The 24,963-nt window shown below is 42.8% G+C and overlaps 2 pseudogenes; both read right to left on the bottom strand.

Moving 5' to 3' along the window:
• Positions 1 to 2,362: 2,362 nt before the first annotated feature.
• Positions 2,363 to 17,672, bottom strand: LOC101051667 (methylcytosine dioxygenase TET1-like; annotated as a pseudogene).
• Positions 17,673 to 22,280: 4,608 nt separating this feature from the next.
• Positions 22,281 to 24,297, bottom strand: LOC101051985 (methylcytosine dioxygenase TET1 pseudogene; annotated as a pseudogene).
• Between the last annotated feature and the right edge of the window lie 666 nt (positions 24,298 to 24,963).

Raw genomic sequence — 24,963 nt, 5'->3', positions numbered from 1 at the left:
AAAAGAGTGGGAAGTACATAATTCAAGTTGAAATAGTCTTAAAGGTAAAATAAAGAATGCATAACTCATCTGAATGGAGCCTTTCCATTTATGACAACCATGTGCCTCTTCCTGAGTATCTCCACTGTCCAAGTAAGCGTACTCCCAGTCACCTCTACTGCCTGGCTTCTTTTCTTATAAGTCTTGGTCCCTGAAAACCGTTACTCTACCAACTCTAGATTGGACTTACCCTTTCCTCTCTCTGCTTTGAAGCAAAGTAATCATGTGTCCATTCCGTCTCCACCTCTCTCATCCAAACATCATTTCCATATGTTGTTGATAGCAGATATACCACTAGACCTAGCCAGCGCTGTATAAGAGGTATGAGAGCTTATAACTTTCATTCTGGGGTTACCCAGCATTGACGTCAGGCCTTCAGCCCAACATTTGATCTCTATCAGCTCAACAACTGATTCCCAGATCAGTTACCTACATCCCTGGAGTTTTCTCCATTCAATTTTCCCTGATAGGCTGATGTCTGGAAGTCCACATTTATTTTACTCAAAAGAAGAGGGATTTGTACAGGACTCTTCAAGAGGAGCAGGAAGAATGACACAAAATCAATGAACAATGGAGAGTATTTTCTTTTCCAAAGACTTCCCATTGGGAGCTCTCTTTTCCCTCTGGATACTCAATCATCCTGCCTTGTCCCTGGACGCCCACCTTCCCTTGGCCTCTGCCTAGAGCTAAACACTGCAACTCCTCCAGAGACTGGTTTTTCTTTGTGCTCTGGCCCCTAGGGCTTTCCAGATTGCAGAAGGAGGCAGATGGTTAGTGGCTAGAGAGTTCTTGTTTTTTCGAGTTCTGGAGGATACCTAAAAATTAAACCAAGAGTATAGAGTGAATCTTGAAGGAAAAAAAGAATATCCAATATTGGTAGGATTTGTGAAAGCTCACTATGTGCCAGGCATTCTAATAAATGCTTATCAAAAATTATCATAGTTTTCAGAACCTCCTGAAGTAGCTGCCATCATTGCATTGACATCTTATAGATAAAGCTAAGGTTCATAAAGATCACAAAGTTAGTAGGCCAGAGAGTTAAGATCTAAATTTTGATAACCATAAGTCACTTTATTGTAAAACTATTCACACCAATAGTGTACTTAATATCTCAAAATCTAGTTCACTTTTCCTCAGTTATGCCTGGGGACTCAGGGTAAGTTTTGCTAGTTAAATATTTCCCATAATGCTATTATAATGTCCTGTTGAATGGGTAAGGTAAATAGGATGTTGGGAACAGCAAAGAAGATGAGCTTTTCAAACTGGAAATAGGAAATGTGCCTGAGCACAAAGGCATGAGAAAGGAAATGGTCTCCAAATAGATAATAAACCAGAGGTGGTACAGTCAGGGGACTTCAAAAGGAATGAAAGAGGCTAGAGGAGAGCATGGGGCCATGTTTTAAAGGTCATGACTTCTGCCTGGGCATCATCTTTGGGAAGACATAAGGTTGAGAGAAAGAAGTCAACAGGAACAAAATATAAAGTTTATTGCATTTTTTAATAGCAAAGAATATATAAATATTTGGAAATACAAAAAATCAGGAGACAATGCTGCATATTTCTAGTTTGCCCAATCCTCAGTGGAGATATAGGTATTTATTAAGAGAATGGTAAGAGGCCATTTGTTGTATTATCTTGACGGGTGGTGAGCAGGGAGTGGGAAGGGGCTTTGTGCCTTCTTCATCCTAAACTAGCACATGCCTAAAGACCAGGTGGACTTCAGTTTAGCATCTAATAGAAGACCCATTCTTCAAACCTGAAAAACAACTAGTCCTGCCAACACCTGCTTAGTATTTTAAACTAAACATCCTGTTTCCTGTTTTCTGTAGGATCATTCAGAGAGCAGGCCAGAACATAAACATCAACTAGCATATTGAATATTGCTCACAATCCAGCTCAACATGGCTCTTGTGCAGGCACTGGTGCCCAGAGATAAGTGACCTATCAAATGCAGAAGACAAGATATGATTTAAGCAGCCCCAACATGAGATGAGTTAGCTAAACTGTGATACTCTTTGCTAACATTCAACCTGTTCCTACTGAAGCATTCAGAGCAGTAGTGGATTCTTACACACAGGTGGTATCTTAAACTCACTTTGCCATTCCCAATCCCATGACAGAAGACTTCCAAATAGAAATATTCCAAAAAGGATGAAGACCTGAGATAACAGAATAATGACACAAGAGAAGGTATTCTATGTGGAAGCAAGAGCTTTTAACAACTTGATTGTCCCCCACTTGTTGTTATTGGCTCACAATCCTTGCCATTCAACCTTTATAACCCACATTGTATGGAAGAAAGCCTAGGATTACATAAAATGAATCATTGAACAAAGCTGCCATAGCCTGTAAGATAACAGAAAAAGCATAGAAAAATAGGAAGAGTTGTATATCTCAAAAATTGAGTAGAAATATTTGTTTTTGTGTCCAGCTAAAATTGCCTTCTTGTGTGCAAGATAATAAGGCTAAAGAAACCTAAGCAATATTGACCTAGGTCTTCAAACTTCAGAAAACAGTTCATCTCTCCCTTTTCAAATCTCCACACTGTACTTCAACACAAGGGAGGCACTTAGAAATACACCCATTGTAAAATAGATGGATGAATTTTGGTCAAGGAATAGGTCAAGGCAGATATCCAGACCTGCAAGAATCAGCAAATCTGTCACACAGGTGCACACTTCAACTGGTTATATAGACTGTTTGGTAAGTTTATACTCAGCTCTGAGCCACTATTGTCTGTAAAAAGTATAAATGCCCTGCTAACACTGTACAGGGGCTTTCGAGGCTTGGCTCAGCTCAACATGGCTCTTGTGCAGGTGCTGGTGCCCAGAGAAAGAGAGGGAGCCAAAGCTGTCCATCTTGCAGATGGACAGAGGGGAGCCACAGCATGGCTCACGCTGGTGCCAGACAGAAAAAAAGTTAAGCTGCTGATCCTGAAGGTAAAGGAGAGCTGTCCATGTGACTTCAGGCATGTGGGCGGCAAGAGCCACAGAGCCAGAGCAGACAGTTGAGATAAAGGTGGACAGTGTGAGAAAGCTCTAAGAACTGCTGCTGAATAAAATCATTTTTCACCTGCCTGCAGCTCCCCAAGTGTTCCTTCGGCTCATCCACCCTCTCCCCTCGGACTTCAGCATGGGCTAGACCCAAAACCTAGGATCTGACACCCATGCTCAAGTCCTCTCAGAAGACCTAATCAGGTATGAACTTTCCCCAGTAGTAAACTGTGTAGCCCCACACAGATCCCCCTGGAAGCACTCATTATCTCATAAGCTGGGAGTGTCAGCTGTTGCGGGTTCACACGTACATTTCTTTCCAGGAATTACATTCAGCCAAAGGGAGCTGTATTGCTAAATTAGCCACCCTCCATTTGCAATGATTGTATTTAATGACTAGTTGATGGTGAGTTTAAAAGCCTGACTCCCTTGCCTAACTCAGGACAAGTGTGTAGGACCGTCTCTACTCCAGAGTTTCAAGTAAAATCAGCTGAGAAGTCTGATGAACCTGCATTGTAATTCATCTTCTCCCTCTACACAATTCTGCTTCCTTTGTACCTGTGGAGGCATTGTTTCTGAGCGTACTTTCTAATAAACTTTCAGCATGGAAAGGTCTCAAAGTTAGTTTCTAAGGAATCCAACTTAAAAGAGTTGATAGCAGGAATGGCCCCAGAAGGTAGACTTTCAAGTGTGATTATAAGGCAGCAGGCTGGACCCAGAAGACTCTTTTCTAAGTTGTCCCGAACACAATTAGGGCAGGAGAGTCCTTACCATGCTAGACCATATCATTCCCTTTTTCACTTCTTTTGCTAGATTAAAAGATACTTTTTGATAAAGAGAAAAAGTTCACTGAAAGTTAACTAATACTGGTTATGTGTCTTTACTCCGAGTTGGTCCTAGATCTGATCATAGAATCTACAGAGTGATATGTATTTCACAATGTACAGAGTTCATTTTCTTTACTGTGAAATTTAAGATTCTAGCCCATGTCTGGCAGTTGCAACTTTTTTTTTCTTGTGAATTCTGATGTGAAATGTTGAAAGGTGAATTGTGATGCTGTAATTACAGGTGGACACATTCTGGAGTCGCCCAATTTAAGAAATCAGCACGAGCTCTCAGCTGCCACTTTGCTTCCAGTTTAGTGGGTTCAGGAGGCTCCGTGGCTCCAGCCAATCAAGGCTTCAACTCTGACCAATGGCGTTCTCTCACCTGCTATTTAAGTTGAACTTCCGCTACCCGTAGGCGCTGCAAGCCACGGAAGGGAGGGCGGTGGGGCCCGTGCAGTTTGGGTAGCGAGGCTGAGAGACTTCCTTTCTGTCTGCTTTTCTCTCCGCTTTTCTGTTTTTTCTTCCTCTAAGGGATAAATTCCCTGCTGCTTTGCTGTAAGAGAGGCAAAATGAATAAGGCAACTAGGTTTAGTCTCATTTTCTTCCAGCCCCTAATCCCATGACTTGCCCAGGAAGTCAAGACTCCGACAAGCTCAACGTTCCTCACTTTCTCCAATGAAATAGCGAAAATCGGCACTGAACCGAGAGACGCTTAGGGCTAGCGAGACAGTAGAAAACACTTCTGGTAAAGCTCATCTTTCCTTTCTCCACTTTCTTCCTGTGGTTATTGTGGGCAACTGGAATAATCCTAGAAACGGTTCCTAAAGAAGCCCCCCCACTATGAGGCTGGGATGGGAACACTAACCTAACTCTCACTAGCAACATGTTCCTAGCACGTAGGCTTAATGTCCTATACGACAGAAAACTACAAGAAGGATCTTCTCTGGTTGCTCAAGCTCTGCTTATAACTCGGGCACTCTCTGCTCTTAAAAACTGGTCATGCAGTTGCTCATAGGGAAGGTTGTGGGCTACTTTCCTACCAACTCAAAATATTCCCCATCTTAATGTCTTTACAGGTTTCTCGGAAGCTATCCAAATGTTCTTTCAGGAAGGGCACAGAATGTTACTTCACTTTGTAGGATGCTTGCCTCAGTTGAGGCTTGTTTTTTTCCCTAACAAGGCCTTTCTTCGGAACATAAAAGTTCCCTTATTATGACTTAAGTTTTCTTACTCTCTTCTCTCTCAATTGACTTTTCTGGTGACTTAAGACTTGGAAGACCCTTTGGTGGTCACTTAGGTTCTGATTCTGCTTTTCTCAAAACCGGGAGACCACAAGGCTAAGGAGTGACTCTTACTGGGAAGTGAATATATACCTAGTGTCCTCATAGCCACTGTTTGTTGCTTTCTCTTTCTTTGCCGTTGAAGCTCACAACTTGGGCCATCACAGAAGCTTTTATGCCTGTAATCCCTAGCACTTTAAGAACCTGAGGCAGGCAGATGAAGTCAAGAGATAGAGACCATTCTGGCCAACGTGGTGAAACCCTGTATCTACAAAAAACACAAAATTAACTGGGTATTATGGCACATGCCTATACTCGGGCTGAGGCAGGAGGATCCCTTAACCCCAGGAGGCAGAGGCTGCAGTGAGCCAAGATCACGCCACTGCACTTCAGCCTCGTGATAGAGCAAGACTCTCAAACAACAAATGGGTGTGGTGGGAGCATATAATCTCGGCTACTTGGTGGGAGGCTGAGGCAGAAGAATCGCTTGAACCTGGGAGGGTGAGGTTGCAGTGAGCTGAAATGGTGTCATTGCACTCCACCTTGGGCAACAGGAGCAAAACTGTCTCAAAGCTTACAACTCAGCTTTTTGTTCTCACTGAAGTATACACGGTCCCTCTTACTACATACTTCAGTTACTAGACGTTTTGGTCCTTCAGATCACTTGTTTGTTCAGGATCTTATGACCCCAAAATTCTAGAATAGAATCGATCCCACCGTTACCTTGCTTTTCTGTGGGACCTCAGACCCACAAGCTATTTTCCACACTTCATGTAGAACCTACAGATGTCTTGACCTCATTTTCTAATAGGAATCTCTGCTTTGATCCTCAGCCTACAGTTGAAGGGTCTCCACCCAACCTTAATGCTCTCTGCTTTGAGAAACAAAACATTTTGAAATATACATGGCTAGAGGATAGAATTAGACCAGTAAGTGGGATTCTGATGCTGATTCTAGAAGTTCTCTGTATTCATTCTCGAGACATTTCTGCTCACAGAATGGATGAGACCTGTTAGAGGAAGAAGTCACAAATACGTTGAGACCCTTGTTGATAGGTAAAATCTAAGTGTACCCAGCCACATAAAATGGAATGATGGACACTAGAGACTTGGAAGGGTGGGAAAAGAGGATCATGAGAAATTGTAACAGTGTACGTCATTCAGGTGATGACCACTAAAGGCCCAGACCTCACGACTATCCACTAACAAAACTGTATAACCCCTAAACATAAGTTCCCTTCCTATAAGGACTCGGTTGCCTTTCTTGTAAAGAGATTTCAAAGCATTTTCCTAGGGGTTGCAGGAATAGCTACTTCTGCCTGAGGGCTGAGCTACGCCTTTAATTCAGGAGCTCACAGATGTCTTTCATCGATTACTGAGATTATCAACCCAGCAAAGCTAACCATTTTCACCTGTGGCTGCTTTAACGAAATTATCTTGATACAGGGTAAAGACTCCTGTGTTTCAGATCGTGATAACTCATGATAAACATCTGAAAACATCCTCAAACTTCTACAGAGCTCTCAACTTGCATGAGGATGCATTCATACACCAGGGCAACCACCCACTAACAGTGCCATCTAGTGTGGTGTAATGGGTGGTAACAGTCACACCTTGGCAGAAAGCGATAAAAGGCCAAATCAAGATGAGGAAGGGTCTTGCAGCAGGGAAGACCATGATTTAGAGCACCATAGGTGTCTAGCCTTAAGGATGCTCTTCCAGGAATGTAGTGGTGCCCTGAGAGGAAGTACTGCCCAACCTAACACGCACTTTCAGCAGCTGATGTCGAGATACAATAGCAGCCAGGGGTGTCTGGTACCCTTTTATAAAGGCACTAATTCTACTTACAAGAGTTCTACCAGTTACTTCCTGAAGGCCCCACCTCCTAATAGTTCACTCTGATGACTAAGTCTCAACTTATGAATTCTGAGGGTACATAACACTCAAACCATAGCACACATAAAAACATAAGCTTAAACACTAATCACATGAATTGTTAATCTGTTTTTAACCCCACTTAAGAGGAAAAGTTCCAAGTTGGAATAAACGAGACCCATCTCTCACAGGTTTTTCCAACCCTTTGGGTTTATTATACATATCATACAAGTAGAGAAAAAAGTCATTGTCGGACAAAGCAGACATTAACAAAGGGCATCATGTAATAAAGGGTTCTACTCTACAAGACCTAACTATTCTAAGTATGCAGCCGTATTTCTTTGAGGCTTTGTTCCTCTTATCTTCACACCTTGTTTCAGTAAGGTCTTCAATCTCATATTCTTCCACTTGGTTGATTTGGCTATTGATAGTTGTGTATGTTTTAGGAAGTTCTCGTTCTGTTTTTCAGCTTCATCAGGTCATTTATGTTCCTCTCAACTGGTTATTTTAGTTAGCAGTTCTCAAAACCTATCAAAGTTCTTAGCTTCCTTGCATTCGGTTAAAACATGCTTCTTTAGTTTAGAGGAGTTTACTGCCTATTTTCTGTAGCCCACTTCTGGCAATTCTTCAATTGCATTCTTTCCAATTTCGTGCCCTTGCTGGAGAGTTGTGATCATCTGGAAAAGAGGCATTCTGGTTTTCGGAATTCTCAGCGTTTTTGTGCTGGCTTTTCCTCACCTACATGGGTTTGTCTACCTTTTGCTATCTGAGGTTGATCTTTACCTGGGGTTTTTGTGTGGAGGTTCGTTCTTGATGATGCTTTATTTTTCTCTAACAGTCACCTCTTGATGCATGCTGCAGTTCACTGGAGGTCCGCTCCAGACCCTGTTTGCCTGGGTATAACCAGTGGAATCTGTAGAAAGCAAAGATGACGGTCTGCTCCTTTTGGCAGCTTCATCCCAGAGGGGCACTGGCCTAATGCCAGCCAGAGCGCTACTGTATGAGGTGCCTGTCCTTCCCTGTTGGGAGGTTTCTCCCAGTCAGGAGGCACGGAGGTCAGGGACCTACTTGAGGCAGTCTGTCCCTTAGAGCTGGTGAGCTGTGCTGGGAGAATCCCCCTTATCAGGATCAGCTGCTCTCTAGAGCTTGCAGACAGGAAGGATTAGGTCTACTGAAGCTGCATCCACAGCTGCCCTTCCTCCAGGTGCTCTGTCCCAGGGAGATGAGTTTTATCTATAAGCCCTTAACTGGGGCTGCTGCCTTTCTTTTAGCAATGCCCTGCCCAGTGAGGAGGAATCCAGAGAAGCAGTCTGGCTACAGCAGCTTTGCCACACTATCATAAATTTCTCCCAATCCAAACCTCCCAGTCTCCTTAGCACTCAGAAGAAAACTACCTACTGAAGCCTCAGTAATTGCAAATGTCCTTTCCCCAACCAAGTTCTATCTTCACAGGCCTACCCCAGACTGCTGTGCTGGCAGTAAGAATTTCAAGCCAGTGGTTCTTAGCTTGCTGGACTATGGACGTGGAACCCACTGAGGGAGACTACTTGGTCCCTGGCCTCAGCCCCCTTTCTAGGGAAGTGAACGGTTCTGCTTCGCTGGGGTTCCAGGTGCCACTGGGGTATGAAGAAAACTGCAGAGCAGCTGGGTTTCTACCCAGTCGCCCAGTTTTGTGCTTGGAAACCCAGGGCCCTGGTGGTGTAGGCACACAACAATCTCCTGGTCTGGATTGCAAAAACTGGAAAAAGCATAGTACCCAGGCCAGGTAACACAGGCTGACAGCTTCCTTTGGCTGGGGGAAGGAGGGTACCCCAGTTCTTGTCAGGTGAAGCGATGCCCTCATGCTATTCCCTAGTGGGTTGCACCCACTACCTAACCAGTCTCAATGAGATGAACTGCATGCTTGAGCTGGAAATGCAGAAATCGCCCTCCTTATGCATCGGTCTCACTTGGAGCCACAGACTGGATCTGTTTCTATTTGGCCATCTTGGCCCCCACCCTCCTTTGTTTTCTTTTCATTTCAAACTTATTTGCCTCATGAAAGCATTCTAAAAGCAGTGTAGCCAGCATACAATCTGCTGCAGAACATTGAATAACCTTTTTAAAAATCACAGGGCAGAGAATGGGATGGGCAATTGTTAAAAGTAGGAAAGAGTAACAAAGCAGGAATCCAATTTCGTTCCCACCGTGGCCTAATCAGTTTAGGAAGTCCATGATATGAATTACAACAATGAAATGGAAACATTTCAGTTGATACTACTTTCATATACTTGATTCATTAACCTCCAAGCGTCACAAATGCCAATAGTCACAAGAGTTGACATGTTTCAGGTTAAGATTAAGAAACCTATTGAACTTTGAATTATTTCATATGCTACCATGGATTCTGAAGATAATTTGCTGTTAAAATATTTGAAGGTAGTTCTCAAGTTTGTCATAGATGGTGACTCAAAACAAGTGATATTTTGCAGGCATTCAGTAAGTGTAGACCTGAAGAAAGAGAATAGACGAGTGGAAGCATGAAGAGCCATAAAACTTGATCCATTGAATCTGGTGAAGAAATAATTTCTAGTGGGAGATAAGGCCTAAAACCTAACACATAATCTTGCAAGGATGTATTCCTGATAGTGTCATATTAGCTTATTGAAGCAGCTGAAGTAATAAACATACTTAAAAGCATGAGAAATCTTAGGCTCACAAATACTCAAAATGGAAATCTGAGGCACAAAAACGGTCAACTACTCCATTTTACATTTCAACAAGCAGAAATACTTGTACACGATGGTCTAATCAATGGACGTTTCGTTTACAATTCCTTCATATTCCTTGGATTAGTCAAAAGCTCAAATCATATTCCTTGGATTAGTCAAAAGCTCGAACTTTGCACCATATTTTAATGCACACTCCAATGAGTATGTATTTAAAGAGCCTGGTGGAGCTGTTTGCTTTTGCACCAAAACTGTTAACGGTTGTGGGTTTCCTATGGCATTGTCGAGGGAGAAGTACCATTAGGTTTATCCATACTCCCCAAGAATCTGACACTTCAAATGTTACAGCACCTCTGAATCTTAACAGAATCAAATATTTGAAAGTTCTGTATTCTAATACAAGTTGTTTGGGTAATCCTTTGTTTTGCAATAAAATGAGTCAAAGGAAAAAGATGACTAAAATAAACTTAATGCCTGTTTTGCCTATTACCTAGAACTTAGGCAGTTACCAGAAAAGATGAGTTTTTTTCCAACTCCAATATGCTAAGATAAGTTAGCTTTTAATGGACAAAGTCATGGTTATATTACCTTTCCTCTTGTTTGACTTGGGGTGGCATTTGATAGTCTGGAATTTGTTTTCAAAGTATTTTGACAATTTTCTAATTCTATATCAGACTTCAGTACAAATATCTACTTTTGTATTTTATCACCTTGAGACATTAGAAGCATTTGATTCTTAAACCTATCCTGTTCCATCTCCTTTTGGAAACACTTCTCATAGATTAGGCTGAGAAATGTATGAAATGAAACAGGTTGTTAAAGACCACACCCAGTTCCAAAGAAAATTTTAATATTGGTGATATGCTTCTTCCATAATTCTCATCTTATACTGCAAGCTAATACTTGAATGTGAAATGACAGTAAAAAACCACATACATGATTAGAAGACATACTGCAGTTAATATAGAACTCTATACAAAAGGATAAATGATTTCTGTTGTATGCAAATATGCACTAACAATAGAAAACAGGATTCTTCAAGTTTTAAAAATGGAAAGTGCTTAAGTTCTGGTGTACATGTATGGATCTTGCAGGATTGTTACAAAACCATGCACATGGGATATTTGCCTCCACCCCATCACCCACATTAGGTATTTCTCCTAATGTTACCCCTCCCCAATCTTACCCTTGCTATCCCTCTCCTAGCTCCCCACCTCCAACAGACCTCTATTGTGTGATGTTCCCCTCCCTGTATCCATGTATTCTCATTGTTCAATACCCACTTATGAGAGAACAGTGTTTGGTTTTCTGTTCTTGTGTCAGTTTGCTGGGAATGTCTTCCAGTTTCATCTGTCCTTGCAAAGGGACATGAATTTATCCTTTTATGGCTGCATAGTATTCCATGGTGCATACGTACCACATTTTCTTTACCCAGTCTCTTTGATGGGTATTTGGTTTGGTTCCATGTCTTTGCTATTGTAAACAGTGCTACAGTGAACACATGCATGCATGTGTCTTTATAATAGATCCATTTATAATCCTTTAGGTGTATACCCACTTAATGGGATTGCGGGGTCAAATGGTATTTGTTTCCAGATCCTTGAGGAATTGACACTGTCTTCCACAATGGTTGAACTAATTTACATTCCTACCAACAGTGTAGAAGCATTGCTGTTTCTCCACATCCTCCAGCATCTGTTGTCTCCAGACTTTTTAATTACCTTTCTAACTGGTATGAGAGGGTATCTCAAGATGGTTTTGATTTGCATTTCTCAAATGACCAGTGATGAACACTTTCATATTCATTGGCCACTTAAGTGTTTTTGAAAAGTGTTCGTATCTTTTGCCCACTTTTGGATGGGGTGGGTTTTTTCTTGTATATTTTAGTTCTTAGTAGATTCTGAATTTTAGCCCTTTGTCAGATGGGTAGCTTGCAAAAATTTTTTCCCATTCTATTGGTTGCCGGTTCACTAACTTCTTTTGCTAAGCAGAAGCTCGATTCCATTTGTCTATTTTGGCTCTTGTTGCCATTGCTTTTGGTGTTTTAGTCATGAAGTCCTTGCCTATGCCTATGTCCTGAATGGCATTGCCTAGGTTTTTTCTAGTGTTTTTATGGTGTTAGGTCTTATGTTTAAATCTCTAATCCATCTGGAGTTAAATTTTATACAAGTTACAAGGGAAGGGGTCCAGTTTCAGCTTTCTGCACATGACTATCCAGTTTTCCCAACACCATTTACTAAACAAGGAATCCTTTCTCCACTGCTTGTTTTTGTCTGGCTTGTCAAAGATCAGATGGCTGCAGATGTGTGGCATTGCTTCCAGGGCCTCTGTTCTGTTCCATTGGTCTGTTTTGGCATCATGCTACCTGACTTCAAACTACCTACAAGGTTACGATAAATCGAAACAGCATATACTGGAAAGTGCTTTCAACATACATTTACAACGTATGAACAGCCTCCATTACTAACAATCTTACACAGGAGCTCTTCACATGTACCCCAAAACCTAAAATGCAATTAAAAATAAAAATCGGTCTATTTCAAAAGTAGATGCTGATTTTCTAGCAATGATTGGAAGATGTTGGGACAACTGCACCACGAAACAATTGAGCTTACCTTTAATTGTGAATGTGGTTAAGCACCAGAAGCTGTGTAGAGTTAACACTGTCTTGATTCTTACATCACAGAACATGAACATGTTAAAATTCTCAAATGACTTCATAGTAAACAGACAATTAAAAGCACCAAATTGATTCTATGTTAATGCCTAACCGAAGTACTTTGATGTATTTAAAACTGACTTATTTTTGCTTCAAATGTGCACCTTCTACCAATTGTCAAAATCGGTCATGGTTAAGAATACCCACCCCGTTTGTTACTATTTTTACTTCAAACTTGAAATGGGTGAGATGAAGATAAACTAAACATGGCTTTGCTAGTCACTGTATTTTTTCAATGGTGCTGTTGAAAGTCAAAGCGAGGCGGGGGAAAGCCTTCAGACCCATGGTTACAGGGACCTGCAACGTGTGTGAGCATAAAGTGACATGATAACATTGTCATGGGTTAATGCTTTGAAGTGAAAAACGTATTCCTTCTCGGGACAGTTCTGGACCTTCATTAGCTTAGCTGGTCTTTCTGCTCTGAGGTCTTCACTTTAGCCTCAAACTCAATCTTTTAGTTCAAAACTGAGGCTTACTTTTTTGTGCTGGTAAGAAGAGGTGGGTTGGATGATGGTTGGGATGCTCGACGAGAGTTGATAGCATTCAGATCTCACCAGGCACACTCGATCAAAACCGAGCTGTGAGCAGGTGCAATCGCCACTCCAATATATTTGCATCCAAAATACGTGCTCACTGACCAATACTCATCAATGTTAGGCCATTTCCCCTCAGCTGGTGACAAGGGGTCATTAGATAGGGGCTTCTCTGAGCTAAGCTCACATGCTTCAGAATGTGGATCATTTTCTTCCATTGGAGAAGAGGCAAGGTCTTGAGAGGTTAGGAAGGAGGGCTGCTGGTTTGGCTGAGATATTAGCGGCTCAGTCACACCAGTGGGAGGCTCAATTAACAAGGGGCTCCACAGGAGCAGACAGGGTGGGGAGAGAAGCAACTTCAAGCTGTGAAATGCCAGTGCCTACTGAAGCAGCTGCATTGGTAGTGCCAAATGTTCCCAAGGGTATCGTGCAGTGGGGAGTGCTGCTCAAAACATGCACGAGGCGGTTGGATTATTCTACAACGGAGTTGGTGTGGCCGAAGCAGTCTTCAGGAAACCAGGAAAAGCCCACAGATGCAGCTTTCACTGGGTGAGAAACAGATGGCATGAGTGAACAAGTTTTAGTATTGTCTGAAATCTTTAATATAAAAAGATTGGTTTCATCTTGTACTTCAGGTTGCATGGCCTGTTTTATTCCCTAAGGTTGGCAGTGACAAAGCCTTATTGAATTCTGCTTGATTCAGGGAACAGGTTTCTTCACTGTCCTTTATGTGCAATAAAACTGTCATTGCAGCCCTCTTGCCAGAATAGGGAACAGGCTGAGTGAAACATGTTCCATTTTTGCAGCAGGGTGCTAGGACCTTGATGGTCCCAGATTTGATCTTTGCTTCCATTCCTTCCTTAAAGCTAAACTCAGCTGTGACAAAGTTTATAAAGAGGTAGTACATGAAGCTTCAAGAGATCAAGAGAAGCTTCAAAGCTACTACAAATCAACAGGAAGTTGGGTAACAGCCAGTGAAGCATGGAAGAGTCCTCTCAGGATAGTGGGCACCCCTGAGTATTAGCTGGCAGGAAGCTTACATAAACCTGTTTCTCACTTTCTACATTGCTTACACCCATTACTGGAGGTAACAGATTTGAGTTTGACTGAGGAGTGTGCCCTGAGCTTAAGAGCAAAAATCTGTATAGAACCCAGAACAGCAAGCCCATACAGGAAGGGGCTTTGGAGCCCAGGCAATCTGGAAGGAGCTTTAAAGGTAGCAATTGGATGTGAAGGAACAAAGGAAGACAGTCAAGTTGGACAACACACCCACTCATACCAAGATTTTCTTGTTGGTCTAAATACTATCAAAGACATCTCCTTGAACTAAAAAGCACCAGAAATCTTAGGTGAATCTGGGGTCACACCCACGGCCTCACCATGACCTGCGTCAGTCCGGAAAATGTTCCCATTAAAGTGGGAAATCAAAGTTCTGTCCTAGGACAGAGGTGGTATCAGAAACTTCCTGTTGATTTTCATTAGCTTTGAAGGTCTCCTGATCTGGTTTAGCACCAAGGGCCGATGTTTTGAGCCTGCCAACAGGAATTTTATTAAAGAGATGTAGAACCCACCAGAAGCCACGCAGTTAAGGTTATACCTGAATTGAACCTTTAGAGTGGAGGTGAGGTAGCAATCATGTTCACTCTTAATGGGATCCTGGTGAGAATTGAGATAAATTAAGAGATTCTACTTGTGAACCCAACTCTAATTGAATGCTGGAGTTTCCTTGAGAGGTAACTTTGGGGGAAAGGACCACACAGTGCCCTGAGCAAACATTTTTGGGGAACCACTGGTCTCTGAAGAGACATTGAATGATAATAGTCCTTCACCACAGCGTGTCCCTTCCAGTGGCCCAGGAAGGATCTCGGCTGCAGGGTCGCTGTGGGTAGGGATACTGTCGAATCCTCAGCTGTTTAGGACCAAGACTGAGTTGTCTCTTGGCTCTTACCTTTTTAAAGAGGGATTTTGCACACCAATATTAGTCTGTATATCGGGAAGGACTTGGTCCGAATGCAAGCCACCTGAAGTACCTGAGTGCTTTACTCCTAAATCAGTATCTTATCACAATCATGTTTCACTTTCTAAGGGTTTAGAAAAGCAACGTTTTTTGGATTTGGCTATGACCAGCGGGGGTTGGGAGAGCCACCTGCTAAGAGGTGCTTTGTAGTGCCATTGTAAACCCATTGCAGGTTCAGGACTCTGGGTTCTGACACAGAACCTCAGTCCTATCCAAATTCAAGCATGTTGCTCCAGTTCTTGTCAGGCTTCTGACTGGTATGGGTGGTTTAGGTTGTTTAATTCTCATCTCTCTTGACCTAATTGCTTTAATTTTTCAGGGCTTAAAGTCTTGACTAATGCCACATTCTTGTTGGCTGCCTTGGTGGTCTGTCATAGTTGGCCTTTTTTATTTTCCTGACTAATCTGGAAGGCCTTGCATGGTGCAATCGAAACAGGAGAAAATTAAGCACACAAAACAGTCGTTGGTCCTTCAGAAAGCCTCACTTCAGAGAATCTGGATGCACTACTCTTGCCCTCAGTCACAAAAGGTTTTGGTTTCTGTCCAGGTCACACTTGCAGGGCAGCCCATGGAAGGACCCCCAGCTCCAAGCCTGCACTTTGGAGCTTGGGGACCCCCACAGGTGCAAGGGGTATGGGCGGTTCCAAGAGGAGCCTGGCTGCTCCCAGCATAGTAAAGGCCAAAGTCCCAGAGGTGGGGAGCCACTTGCCGAAGGTCCACAGTGGATAGACAGGGTTGCATGACTTGGGTGGGAAGGGGTGTGTTCTGGGGGAAGGCTACCCACACAAAGCAGCAAGGGAACAGACAGTGCAACCACTTCCTGCCAGGTCAGTCCCCCGGAGCAGCACTGTCTCCCCAGGACAGTCTCAGGGAGTCCCTTTATTCCTCAATTGGCTTTGAGAGAAGTCTTTGAAAAGGGATCTGAGAGGACTGTACTCATAAAAGATATTCTTCTCAAGGACCTCCTGCTGTGGAGAAGTAGTTGAAGCCTTTCCTGCGGGACTTGCCATAATTGTTAGAATGGGTCTTCCCAAGAGCAGATAAAGATAGAACTAGATATCTAAGAGGCTTACTGAAGAGGGCTGGAAAGAAAATGACTGTAAAAGATGGAGAGTGATCACAGAAGCTAGAAGCCATGAGGTCACAATGCAAGTCTCGTCTTTGGGAGGGTGGAAGGAAAATAAGGAGGGTCTTAAATGTCTGCATCTTTAAGAAAGTTTTGGAAAGTTTAAAGGAGACCCTGAACAAGGGCATCTATGAAGAGTCTGGTATCTTAAAAGATTAGGCCTGTCTCAATAGCTCTGTGCTCATTGGTCAGAAGCAATTGAAAGGTGGAGCCTAGACAAAGCCATGTATTTCTAGAGAACAGAACAGTGACTGAGGCCATCCAATATGCTGTCTGCATTCAAATCCGAAAGGCATGTTTACATGGCCACCACAGTCCACTTTTCCACTGCATGGATCTCCTTGAAACAGATGTGGGGAGTATCCCCTTCACGGCTCCAGTGGGCCTCCTTTTCTTGAAGGCAAACTAAGGTTAGAACAAACTAGTCTTTCTCTGAAGTCTTAAACCACAGCTTTTCCCCTCATTCCTTTGCTACTCAATTCTTCTCACCCTCAACTATCACCATGGCAAATCTTAGTGGCTTACCTAGTGAGCTGACCCAATCCTTTGTTCCTGAGGGGACTGACAATTTAATCATACCCCTATCTGGGGAATGATTCATATGCATGCCCATAGTCAAAATAAGGAAGCACCAGAAAATGTCCAAGTGGAATCACCTGGCTTCACATATTTTACACATCTCTTCATACATTTTATAAAGGCAACACTACCTGCTAATCAAAATCCACTACTTTTGCCAGTATGGCAACTCATCACCTGTTGATCCCTGGGCAGTGGAGTCCAAGGTATCCTGATAGCAGCTGTGAGTTGTAGCTCAATGGGACCTTGAGTCCCTTTGCCTGAGTAAAGCTGCTTATAGAAGCCAGGATCTCCAACCCTAAAGAACCACAACTTCTAGAGATGAGAAGTCAGTCTCCTAGTAGACTACTAGAAATGACTATACATAGGATATTCATGTTTTTACCATGTCTTCTGGTATATAGTACCTCTCCTATCGGAGACCAAGCACCATAGAGATCTCTAAACACACATGATGCATTCTGAAGGCTGACATACTGTTTCTGTGAAGTGTTTTCTGATACTGCTTTAGTTGTGTTCTTAGAAGCTATCCTCAATATCCTGAGGACAGCTGCTTCTGGTAGTTGTTATACTAGTGAATCCCATGGTTGTCAGCCATATTTCATCCTGCACATGCTTTCCTGTGAAACATGTCCATTTCTTTGATCCTGTGCTGTGTTGGATCTCTTGCCTGCAGATAAATTTTGGAAGCCATCAAATCACTAATGTCCAGAGCCTTGGCCAAGAAAAGCAAACACATCCCAAAACCAAAACATATAACGAAGTAGAAACCACTGGCTATCCCAGAATAAAAGGTTCAATGTAGTTCTGTACTGCCACTAAGTGGCTGCCTTGAGGAGGAATACATCTGGGCTTCAGGAACTATACATAGGATCTTCTGCCACTGATGCCATTTTATAATCCATAATTCCAGTTGTGAGCTGAACATGAAGACCAACTTCAACTGGCAGGATGATTTCATCTACTTGATGGTCCATTGCCTCTTTTGGTATGTCTTTTAACAATATAAGAATCTTCACAATTTGGGCCTGACTCCCATATACTCATATTTATGCCTCTCTCCCAGTCCTCCTTGCTTCTAATCAGCTAATCCATTTCTAAGCCCCTGCCCACAGTGGCCATTGGCCACTGGCCACGCATTTAGAGAAATTCTTTGGTCACTTTTCCTTCCATGGGAAGTGGATAACCATGTATATCAAGGTTCACTAATTAAAGACTGCTTCTCCACTCTTGAAACAGCCCCCGTTACAGCTGTAATGCACTTGCCATGCATCTTAGACCATAGCTTGCCAACCCATCTGTAAGCAGACTCTAGCTTCAGTTGGTCATATGGCTCCACTCTGTAGGGCCTCTCACTGGATGTGAGGAAGGAGGACTGGTGCCAATGTTGTGGGTGCCCTGAGTCATCTGCTCATGCAATTTATGTTCTCTGGTTCAGTACAGCTTGGTCTCAGATTAACCACTTTCGTCTTAAAACCTGGGCAGGTCCCATGGAAGTCTGTTGGTCAGACAAACCAGTTTCATAATAGGCTGTTTTGAATACGTAATCACCTGGTACCCCATAACTACAGCCCAGCAAAATGCCAGGAGTGGTTTCTCAAAAGATCTACAGTCTTACTACTTGTAGACAAGACTAATTGCAAAATACCAGGGATCTCTATATTGATAATCCCATCAGCTTTATTCTGCGTCTCTTCCTACCACTGGCACCTTCAACACTTGTCTGTCAGTTCCTAAGGCTTAAGTAGCAGTGATGCTTGTACCAAAGCCTGGACCTGCTGTAGCATTCATTCCTGCTCTGGGCCATATTAAAGTTGGAAGCCTTCTATGAGTCTTGATACATGGACCACGGCAGGATCCAAAGATGACAGATGTCAGCTCCAGAATCCAAAGAGGCCTACTAGTAAGTGTGCCCTCTTTGAGATAGCAGATGCAAGATGAAGGCTTTTTCTTCACTCTGGAGATGTTCAGTGTAACTCGACCTAATTAAATACTTCTGACATAATGGGTGCTAAAAATTCTTTGTCTAACCCCTGGAGCATGTGTATAAGACCTTACAAAACGCCTCACATTTTTCTGGCAGAATCTGCATACCATTGGATAACCATAATGTTCTCTGGGATGTTCAGGCAGTTCGAGTCTTTCAGGACTATGGCAGATGAGAGTAAATGTGCCCAAGACAAACTAATATAAGTCTTTTTATCTCATGTGAATATGAATTTTCTGATCCTTAAACCTGGAATAGAAAGTGATACAACTGCCAAGTTCTATATCATGCATTCAAAAAGCTTTCTATTTTAGAGGGGACGGCAGTTTCAGAACAAAGTCCATATATGGCAGTTACTTAAGCAACCTGGAATAGTAATTTAACTTTAAGGGACTAGAAAAATAACCAGTAAATGGGTCTGTGGATCGAGGATACTGGACTGTTGAAAGCAAGGGGCTCTATTCTAGATACTAGTCTATGTAGTAAATAGAGGAACCATGACTGTACTTCCAATTTCTGGATATCAATGTTGACTCAAACTGTTTAGTAATTCTCAGTCTAGTTATTTCCCCAATGTACAGTTGTCTGAAGAAATTCACAGGTGCCTTGAGGGGACATGAGATAATCATGGCACATAATGAGGGCTTTTACAGGGCTCTTCTACTTAAGGATCCAGGTATCTCTTCAATGAGTTCTTAATCTAGAGACTGACATGAGTTTGGGAATTGGCCCTAACATTGACATTATATCAGCCTTCTGATCCTCCATTTTTATCTTGCTCACAAGTGGTGAGCAGAGCCTTGCTGGCTGCAAATTTAGTTTTGTCCTTGGATGATACATAATCTCCACAGCTCTGGGCAAGCCCCCTTAGTGTCCCCTCTGACCTTTCTGGTTCTTGAACTGCAGCCTTCTGACTTCTTGATGTTAAAGGTTACCATCTGGCCTCACTACGTAGCTTCCTATCCCCATAGGTATTGATAAGCCTATGTCTGACTACTACTGCCATGTGTTCTGACCTGAGGAAAACCATCACTGCACTACTTAGTAGTGTTGGTGTTCATGTCATGAGATCATTTCATGGCCTTGGTGAATACTATCTTCTGGTTTCTCCCATTGGTCATAACCTTGATTTTTCTGCCCTTATGTCTATTAAAATATCTTTCTTTCCCTCTTTCTTCCAGGACAACTTAAGTATATAGCTTTGCTGAGCACTGGCCATCTATACTTCTCAGGCTTATAAGCACCACCCTAGTGAAAGTTCCTCTGCCCCGTCACAGTATATGTGACAGGGGTGTGGCTCATGTGTTCAACTGTCATGCACTTAAACACCTTACACGATGGAGCATGCAGATGGGCAGGGAGGACCCTGTGCTCCAGCCCACAGCAGCACACAGGTCAGGAACCTGTGACTCCCAAAGCTCAAGTGGACGTGCTACAATGTGTTTTTGCTATCTGCAGACAGCTTAAGTGTTAAACAGCTCAGCCACTGTGACTGCTTGCTGTATCCTGAGCTCTTGTCTGGCATCCAGGAAGAAAGTTACAAACTTGAAAGATGAATGTGGGAAGTTTGAGTGGTGGATGCGGCTCCCAGTGGAATGGATGGGGAGCTAGAAAGGGAATGGTGTGAGATGACCTCGCCCTGGAGTTTGGCCATCCAGTGATCAATCTCTTCTGACTGCCCCTGCCAAACTGTATTTCTATTTGCCACTCTATTCATCTCCTTGTCTGTTGATCTGTTCATCTGCTCCTCTGTGGAGCCTGGGTTCTGGGGCTGGTGGGTACAAGATAGAGGAGTATGGCAGGCCAAAAGGCAACTTTTGAGGCATGAAAATGGGAATACCTGTTCCCACTTCATGGTCACAGGTTTCCAAGTTGAGAGAGGGGCCTTTGCTTGAGGAACTGCCCTCTTCTAGCCAGTATTTCACTGATTATGCGAAGAACCTCCACGCAGGGCCCCAAAGCAGCTACAGTTTTTCCCTGCCCTTTGTGGACATTGTGCATGGCTTCTGCATGCCACTGGACACAGGCACCTGAGCTGAGAGGGAAGGCACCATGCACCACGTGCACCTGCGACTGTTGGGATGGGGCTGGGGATGGCACCGCTGAGACCACATGGTTCTGAACTGTACCTTTTGGCTGAACTAAAGCCATCATTTAATTTCATTGCTGCAGTGTGTGGCAAAACCATTAACATTTAAAAGAAATGTGAGCCACTTCAAACCGTGAAAGAGATACCATAACAAAGTCTAGGGGTCTTGGCCAATGGAGTTCAGTCTTGGAGTCTTCCAGCAAAAGATGCCTTTGGTTGCCCCAGGGCTTTACTCCAGTCCGATGTTGACAGCTAGATCTCTGAAGGGAAATGAAGCCAAGATGCCTTTCACTTACAAGAAAGAGTTGGCAGGGTATGGAAAAGAGATGACAGTTCTGTGTTTTAACTTTGTTTTGTAGAGCAGACAAGCCCCCAGAGGAAAGTTCCCTGACCCCCATCACAGGAAATGTGACAAAGTTGTGGCTCATGTTTGGATACTGTGTGTGCTCAAACCCCTTATGGGAGTAGGAGCACCCCTGGGCTCCAGCCCCACAGCAGTGGGCAAGGTGGGAGCCTGCAACTCCTGAAGCCCAAGTGAGCATGTGTTAGTGTGCCCAGTGGGGTGGGTGGGAAGCTGGAAAGAGGACGGACCAGAATTGACTAAATGAGCTGAAGTGTCTAATTTGCAGGCCAAAGTCATCAGGTAGAGATTTGATGTGGTAAAGATGGGACCTTCAGAGGATGAATGGTACCTCCCAGAGGGTGGAAAGAGTGACTTTTTGAAAAAAAAGCTGACTAAAGCTCAGTTTGTATGTGGTGCCCAAAGGCATAGACAAGAGCTGTTTCTATTTGGCCATCTTGGCCCCTCCCTCTATAAGAACATATTCCACTTAAGATGGAACTTAAACAAAAGGATAAATTTCTCTTGTATGCAAATAGGCACAAATAGACAACATGATTCTTACACTACATTTCAAGTTATTTTTAAAAACAAAGTGCTTTAAAACACTTTTACAACTTATGAATAGCCTCCAATGATTACTAACAACTTATTTTACACAGGAGAAATATTTTAAGAGAAAACACTTAAGTTTATTTCAGAAGAATATGCCAATTTCTAGCAATGATTGGAAGATGTTGGAGCAATGGCACCATGAAATAATTCAGCTTACTTTTAACTGGGTACATGTGGTTAATTAAGCCCCAGAAGCTGTGTAGTTAACTGTCTTGATTTTACATCATGGAACATGAACCTGTTGAAAACCCTCTAAAAATGCTTGTTTCTTAGTAAACAGACTTAATTTTAAAGCTCCAAGCTGAGTGATTCTGTCAGTTAATGCCTAATTGAAATGTTTCTTTATGTATTTAAAACTATAAAACTTTGCTTAAAATGTGTACCTTCTACCAATTTTGAAAATAGTTAGGAATAACCACCCTGTTTATTTCATCTCAGACTTGAATGGGTGAGATGAAGATACAGTAAATGTGACTTTCTTTAAACAGCACCTTGAAAAAATGCACTGCACTAGCAAAGGCATTGAGAGGGATAAAAGTCTTCAGACACGATAGTTACAGGACCCTGCAACGTGTGAGAGCATAAGGGAACGTGGGGACAACATTGTCATGGGTGAATATTAATGCCTTATGGGAAGAAATTTGGTTTAATTCATTTGCCTCAGAACAGTTCTGGACCTTCATTAGCTGCCAGGTCTTTCTGCTCTGAGACCTTCATTTTCTTCTTGGCTACTTTAGCCTCAATCTTAATCTTGTTTAGTTCAATACCATGTTGGGGCTTATTCAGGTTTTCATGCTGGTAATAAGACAAGGGAGAGGCAGGTAGGATTACTATGGTTGAGATGCTCAATGGGAGTGGTAGAATGCAGCTCTCCTCGGGCACATGCAATCAAATCCAAGCCCTGAGCATGTGCAATGGCCAATCCAATATTTGCATCCAAAAAGATGTGCTCATTGTCTGACCAATAGTCTTCAATGTGGGGCAGTTTCTCTGCAGGTGACAAGGGGTCATCAGATAGGGGCTCCTCTGATAGAGGCTCATCTGCTTCAGAATGCTGCTCATCTTCCTTTGGAGAAGAGGCAAGGTCTTGAGCACAGGTGAGGAAGGAGAGCTACTGGTTTGGCTGAGACATTAGTGGCTCAGTCACACCAGTGGGAGGCTCAGAACTAACAAGGGCCTCCACAGGAGCAGACAGAGCAGGGAGAGGAGCAACTTTGACAAGCTGTGAAATGCCTGCTGCATTGGCACTGCTGAGTCTTTCCAAAGGTGTTGTGCAGTGGAGAGTGCTGCTGCTTAAAATCCACACGAGGCTGTTGGATTATTCTTCAATGGAGTTGGTGTGGCTGAAGCAGTCTTAGGGGAGCAGCAGAATCCTGGAGATGGCTTTGTTAGGTGAAGATGGCATCAGCAAATAATTTCAAGTTGTCTGAACTTTTTCGGGTAAAATGGGTATCAGTTTTACTGCAGGTGGCATGGTCTGTTTTACTCCCTAAGGTTGGCAGTGGCAAAGCCTTACTTTTGAGTTATTCTGCTTCATTTGGGGAACAGGTCTCTTCTCCACTTCCCTTATGTTACATGCAAGAACCTCCATGATAACCCTCTTGTTCCCAGAAGGAACAGGCTGAAACACTTTTTAGCAGGGTGCCAGGACCTCGATGACCCCACATTTGATCTTGGCCTCCATTCCTTCCTTTGGAGCCAAACTCACCTGTGTCTGAAAGTTTAGAAAGAGGTAGCACCTGGAGCTGCTCATCTTGAGGAATAAGTGGTTATCTCTTTGAGTTAAAGTACAAATCGCCGTGCTTCCATTTGTGTTGTGAATGTCCCTGTTTGGATGGACACAGAATTTGAGGCAAGTGGTGACCCCAGATAAGGGATGACCTTTATTCTGGGGCAACATTTTCCTATTCCACCTGATTCTAGTAAGCTTCTGGAGCATATTGCTTATAAATTGGAGCTAGTTTAATCTTCAAGGTTTTTTCATGTAAGGAAGAGCTTGGATCAATTCTAATTCTTCTGGGACTTGGGTGTCTACCAAACTTACAGCCATTAAAAAACATACTCCATGAACAGACAAGAAAATGAAGCTCCACAGGTCTCTGGATCAATTCCTTGACATACCCTCAAATTGTACCTGTACCTCTTCCATCAGTAGGATGCCCATTGTATGACGTTAGACTTTTCTCTGAACTGTGTATAGCTGATCAGCTTCTGGAAGAGGGATGCCATCCCTATACCATGAGCACCACCATCACAGAAGTAGGACAGTGGTGGCCTGTATGCTGCTGGGCCAAACAAAACTCTTCATCGCTGCTACTTTTTAAAACCCACTTAGCAATTGACACTCATGAGAGCTCTTCCCTTCTTTACTAGTTTACACTATTTCTGTCCTTATTGCATTTCCTTTTTGACCATGCCTATCCTCCATGATTTCCCTTACAGCAGCAACACTCGTCCTGCCCCAAGGTGGATATAATATGGGCCTGTGTCTTTCTGTATAACTCGATCAAGACAGTTACAGGTGGGTAGTTCAAAATCTTAAGGTGTAGACACTAGGTGTTTTGTATGGTTAGTAAAGTTCATGGCATAATGAAATTTTCCTGTGTACTTTCCATTGTGGAAAGCTCTTATGTTCCAACACTAGGTGAACAGATTTCCTTTTCACTTTAGTAGAAACCAGTGTAATTCCACCTGAATATACCACATTTATATTCCTAAGAGTTAGTGCCAACTCTAATAAGGATGTTTCATGAGAGGTCCAGGCTATATTGGCAGTCTGATGCCTAAGTTGCTCTTCAGCCTGCTGAAACTGTCTGGTCATTGTCAGCTATCATGTTGACACTGGCTAGGTGTAGAGGAGGGGCTGGGTCAAAGAATGGGCTTTCTGATTGACATTTGCAGTTTAAGCTTATAATTCTCAGATGTCATCAGTGAACATTGCCATTGGATTTTATTTTGAGATGAAATAAGCTGAGTGAATAGAAAGGTTAATACATCTTTTTCTCTGCTGACTTAGAATATCTCCATAACTTTGAGTATAGGAAATACTGTTTTGGGTTGTATAATGGACCTCGTTTGAGCTGATGGTTTCCATAATTGGGTTAAGGAAGAAACTTTCCCCAATATAGTAGGAACATCATGTGTATAAAATCTTGAAATTTTGATACTATCCAAATGTCGCTGTGCCATAAGTATAGGACAATGTTTCCCACTTCTGCTGATCATTTTCTTAATGAC

Source organism: Saimiri boliviensis, chromosome 6 (genome assembly GCF_048565385.1).
Source record: "Saimiri boliviensis isolate mSaiBol1 chromosome 6, mSaiBol1.pri, whole genome shotgun sequence".
NCBI classification, from domain to species: Eukaryota; Metazoa; Chordata; class Mammalia; order Primates; family Cebidae; genus Saimiri; species Saimiri boliviensis.
Note: the sequence above shows the minus strand (reverse complement) of the source record. Positions and strands in the feature narration are given on the sequence as shown.